This window comes from Carassius auratus, chromosome 32 (assembly GCF_003368295.1).
Source record: "Carassius auratus strain Wakin chromosome 32, ASM336829v1, whole genome shotgun sequence".
NCBI classification, from domain to species: domain Eukaryota; kingdom Metazoa; phylum Chordata; class Actinopteri; order Cypriniformes; family Cyprinidae; genus Carassius; species Carassius auratus.
In genome coordinates this window covers 29,919,066-29,925,006 of record NC_039274.1, presented here as the reverse complement: position 1 = coordinate 29,925,006, position 5,941 = coordinate 29,919,066, and the positions used below count along the sequence as shown (strand labels likewise).

General features: G+C 35.2%; 1 non-coding gene across 1 annotated transcript; it reads right to left on the bottom strand.

The window, feature by feature from the left end:
- Positions 1–3,965: 3,965 nt before the first annotated feature.
- Positions 3,966–4,047, bottom strand: trnal-aag (transfer RNA leucine (anticodon AAG)). Its single transcript has one exon. It is a non-coding gene; the product is annotated as a tRNA-Leu (tRNA).
- Between the last annotated feature and the right edge of the window lie 1,894 nt (positions 4,048–5,941).

The window sequence follows — 5,941 nt, the reverse complement described above, 5'->3', positions numbered from 1 at the left end:
TTTTTATTATGAAAGTGCATTAATATAAACTTGTTTGTAAATTACATATTAACCACAAATTATTTATTATCATTATACTCCACACGCTTATGCTAAAATAAATTATATTCTCACTTGCTTGTCTTGGTTGTCTTTTTCCTCTAAATGCAATCAAATTCAACAAAGTGATATCTTGAGATATTGTGTATTGCACTATAAGAAAACATAAAATATCATGAGCTCGTATAGGGACAGATAATCTTCACAAAACAGCATTCCCAATTATTTTCATGCCTCTTGATTAGTTATTTTCATTACTTTTTAATGTTTTCCTATTAATTGACACACAACAAAAGCACTGTTAATGGGGCTTCCTCACTACATATTCTACCCCTCAATTTATTCCTTACAGATTACATTGTTACATAACTTTTTTTGGCAACACTGAACAATTATCCTCAACATTTTAAACATGACTAGTCAAGATTTTAAGATAATTGCTTTCAAACTGTGATTTCAACTTTCCAAAACGTTGTGTGTGTTTGTGTTTGTATCTTAACCTAGTGTTTCACAAAGTGAGCTGCTTTATCTCCGATATCTTATCATCAACAGCATGTCAGACAATCATAAGCATAATCAGGAAATAGAAATTGATAATCTGCTGCTCTGCAATCAGTATTGAGAAATGTTACAAATGGTAGCATCACCTAACTTGATGTACCTAGATCTCTGGTGCAATGAGACTCAAGGGTCATTGTGCAAACATATTACTCACTTGTGTAGTGTAAATAGTTTAAGTCTTTGATTCTTTTAATTGTGATGATTTTGGCTCACATTTAACAAAAACCCACCAATTCATGATCTTAACAAATTAGAATACTTCATAAGACCAATTAAAAAAATAAAAATGTTTAGTGAATTGTTGGCCTTCTGGAAAGTATGTTCATTTACTGGAGATGTACTCAGTACTTGGTAGAGGCTCCTTTTGCTTTAATTACTGCCTTAATTCAGCGTGGCATGGAGGTGTTCAGTTTGTGGCACTGCTAAGGTGGTATGGAAGCCCAGGTTTTTTTGACAGTGGCCTTCAGCTCATCTGCATTGTTTTTTCTCTTGTTTCTTATTTTCCTCTTGACAATACCCCACAGATTCTCCATGGGGTTCAGGTCTGGCGAGTTTGCTGGCCAGTCAAGCACACAAACACCATGGTCATTTAACCAACTTTTGGTGCTTTTTGCAGTGTGGCCAGGTGCCAAATCATGCTGGACCAACACCAGCAGGTGACATTGCACCCTAAATCATCACAGACTGTGGAAACTTAACACTGGACTTCAAGCAACTTGGGCTATGAGCTTCTCCATCCTTCCTCCAGACTCTAGAACCTTAGTTTCCAACTGAAATACAAAACTTGCTCTCATCTGAAAAAAAAGGACTTTGAACCAATGGGCAACAGTCCAGTTCTTCTCCTTAGCCCAGGTAAGACGCCTCTGACGTTGTCTGTGGTACAGGAGTGGCTTAAGAGGAATATAACAATCCTAAGGCTGCGGTTCTCTCAGTTGCATCTTTTTCTTCCACACTTTTTCCTTCCACTCAACTTTCTGTTAACATGCTTGGATACAGCACTCTGTGAACAGCCAGCTTCTTTGGCAATGAATGTTTGTGGCTTACCCTCCTTGTGAAGGGTGTCAGATCAGCAGTCTTCCCCATGATTGTGTGGCCTAGTGAACCAAACTGAGAGACCATTTTGAAAGCTTAGGAAACATTTGTAGGTGTTTTGAGTTGATTAGCTGATTGCCATGTCACCATATTCTAATTTGGAATGGGGGGGGGGGGAATCCATCATAATTAAAAGAACCGAAGACTTAAACTACATGCATGAGTTTCACAATTTGAGTTGAATGAATGAAGTGAACTTTTCCATGACATTCTAATTTATTGAAATGCACCTGTATTTGAATTTTGGTTCATAACTCTGGAACTCTGGCTTCTGAAGCCTTGAGCCAAGTTCTACAAGAATCCATACATCCAATTAAATTTTTATGGAAATTTTTATGGAAAACCTACCTTTTCTAACTCCTCCTGGTCCGTTGGTTTCATTTGCATGAAAATTGGCACACTATGGTTGTTCACATTACCCACATTCTAAGTTTGTGTGTGTGTTTGTGTGTGTGTATGTGTGTGTGTGTGTGTGTGTGTGTGTGTGTGTGTGTGTGTGTGTGTGTGTGTGTGTGTGCGTGTGTGTCTGTTTTACAGCAAACTTACTTTAACTTACTTGATCACAATCATCATTCTGAATTTTACAAATATTTATTAGATATAACAATGAATACTTTATATGCACAACAGAAGGAGTAGAAAAGCTGGAATTTGGGCTCATGCCTGAGGTAGAAGGCCGACATGGGGTTTCAACAGAGGGTAGACTGTAGAAAGCGGGTTGTTTGTATGAAGGGATGTGGAGGGTCAGAGTACATCTGATGACAAAGTTAAAAACAAACTAAAAATTATGCAACATTTTATCTGCTATAAGAGTGATTAAGATTATAAAGGTTATAAAAGAAGTCAAACATTGAACACTGTAACTGACTAACAAGTGTTGAGTACTTTGTTATCTAGGTGTGCTATAAATAGGAGTCATAAATAAGCTTAAGCTTTCTGTTTTAGAGATTTTAGTGGTGGAAATTCACCTTAAGTTGTGGAGTAAATGCGATCAAGGTATATACAGTGCCTTCATTTTTTTCAGATTTTATTATGTTGCTGCCTTATAATAAACTTCTTTAAATTTGTTTTTTTTTCCAAATCTACACTCCATGCACCATAATGACAATTAATTATATATATATATATATATATATATATATATATATATATATATATATATATATATATATATATATATATATATATATATATATATATATATATAAATTGAATATTTTCACTCACTCAAACTGGCACCGATAACTTCCACACCATATAATTAACGTTACAAGATAAAGCTGTAGGACATCGCCAAATTCGTTCACTTTGTTCACACAGCTTCGTTGATGCAGTGCTTCACGGCAGCAATCAAATAGAATGATTCATAATAAAGTAGATGAAAATTAACTTTATATACTTCCGTAAAAGTCCGTTAGTCACAAGAAGTCCGTAGAGTGTTCCCTTTGTCATTTTAGCGTTCAGAAGGCTGCTCGCGAGCGCCCCCTTACGAGTCATGCGCCCTCGATCTGGCTCACTGGGGCGTGCTCCGCAAGCAGACTTCTACCCGACAGTCACGAAAGTGCGGATTTAGCGGATTTAGAGAAAGACTGCGAGGGTTTATGGTGCCGTTTGGGACAGGGCCCCTGTAGTACCCGTATCAAATTACGAGTCACAAAAAGGGTAAAAACACACGAGACTGAAATGCGTTTGCACTTTGCACGGTTTGCAAAAGGTCCCTATGGGCCCTTCTGTTTTTCAAGATATATATTGAAGATGAAATTAATAAAATTAAGATAAATTAAAATTATTAAATTAAATTATTTTATAGATTAAAATAAAATTAAGCGTTCATTAACAGCACTCAGCTTTTGTTTATACTTGCAGAAGATTTACTTGCATAGGTTGCACTATTGTCGTTTGTGAAACACACCACTAGAGACCGCTCAAACCACATGAAAGTTAATTTCTCACCGCAAGTAGCTTTAATTGACTATCACACATTCTATATTCGTCTGTTGCAGCTGTTTAAAGTGACATTGAACTGCAATATACTTGGAACAGAAATTTGTTTTATGTATTTATCGATTTATTTTCGTACGCTGAATAATGATATATTTCCGTCTGATCCGATATTTAATCAGTACGGGAAAACATTTCGGCTGTGTTGGAATATCCACATGAATACATCCAGACTTGTGTATTTTTTACGAGAGCTGTAAATGGTTTTGAAATGTTCTCAGTACTGCAAAGCTTCATTTTTTACCAAGTCAATGTTATGCATTCAAAATTATTGGCAGCGGTGGGATTCGAACCCACGCCCCCGAAGAGACTGGAGCCTTAATCCAGCGCCTTAGACCGCTCGGCCACGCTACCCATACATAGTACTCTGTAACCATTATAAAAAAAATATTCCGCGTGCTTCCAAAGTCTCGGTATTTTCACACTGCATAAAAGTTTTTATCTAGTGGCGAGGTCCGTTTGATTCAGAATAAATTTCACCACTAAGCGTTTTCACACCTGGTTTTCGTGAACACCAAAACGAAAGGTCACTTGCAACTGCCTCCCTTTTTGGTTTAACGTCACTTTAACTGAACTGTATTTGGTTCATGTAACGTGTACTATATGTGAAAACACCTAAATACAATCAATCAATAAAAAGGGTCAAAATATAAAAAGTAACAGTGGAGTTGAAAACAACGTACAGTTATAGTATGAGCTTAAATGAAAGTGGGTTATTACAAAAGCATATATAAATACAAATTCAGCATGAATACTGCATTCTTATTATGGTACTACAAATTCACGATAAATACCAAACATACATGTTCAGCTTGTATACACTACCCTTGATATGCTCTGCAGGATCTTTAATCTTAAAGTTTGAGCATGCAAACTCCAGCATCATAATCCAAAATTAAAGATGGACATATTTAATATAAACAGACAACTCTAAGGAAGATAAATGGATCGCACAAGAAAGCAAGAAAATTGAAGATTAGCTAAAGATGTATTGATAGGTTGTAATGAGATTGAATCAATTCTGTGGTGATTATGACCTCTGCTGGTGATTGGGTGATATGATCGCTATGGTTGTGGAGGTCATAGAAGGTTGATATTCAATTGTGGTTGTTTATGCAAAACCTGAGAGATTTTTGCCTTTACAGTTGGATATTTTATTATTTCATAACATATATTAGCTTTTTTTAAAATGAGCATATATGATTGTTTAATATATACTTTCAGATAAGTTGTTAGAATATTTAAATTAAAGTACAACAACTATTGATTAAATGCAGTTCTTGCATCAAAATGCTTTACCAACTTCAATGAAGCCATTCTCCTCAGGTTTCGTGGAACTAGTCCACAAAAAGATAGAAAGAAAGTCCATTTACAAATTTGCACGTCAGGATAGGAATTTTATTTTTATGATGATCTGGAACATAGTCAAGCTTGCGTAAAAGGCAGGAAGATTAATATGAAAGTGGTTTTAAGAAAATCTGATTCAGTATTGAATATATAAATAAATCACATCATATTTTGCTATTTTATAACCTTAATGGGATTTGCCTCAGATAGCTTTTCATTTTACTTACCACTGCTGTTCAAATGTGGTATGACTTGACTCCTGATATCAGCATTTGTGTAGGTTAGGATTTTTCATAATGTAAGAACATAATAATAAAGAAGATTGTATCTGACAGCCTTAGTTACCATTCACTTTTATTTATTTTCCACAATCTCTCTGTTATACCGAGAGTTTATTTATTCACATATTTTAGTTATTTTACTGCTGTGAGAAATCAGAAATTGACAGAAACAGTCTCCCACCTCCCACAGAATTGTGTTAAATCATTCAAATCTATCATTAGAACTCCACATTTAATAAATCTCAACAAAATTAAAAATCAGGTCAACACCTTTGATTGATATAGACTATATCAAGATTTTCTGCAAGTGTAGCATCTAGAGCTATTTGCACTTAGCCTACTGTAAATGTGATCTATCACTAAGAAAGTATGTTAATTCCACTTAGTGTAAATAGCTGCTGCTGCATATTTCTTCCCCTATTGGCAGATAATTTGTAAAAATAGAAATATGCTCTCAAATTATTTTGTTGTGTTGTTTCTGTTGGTTTATATTGCCAGGTGTTTTTCAGTTCTGTCTTGACATTGGTTCATTGTCTTGGTTACTGGTACTTTCAGGTGTGTATATATAATACTAATCTTTCCATTGTGCCCTGTCTAGCTTTTTCTATGTAACCTGCTGA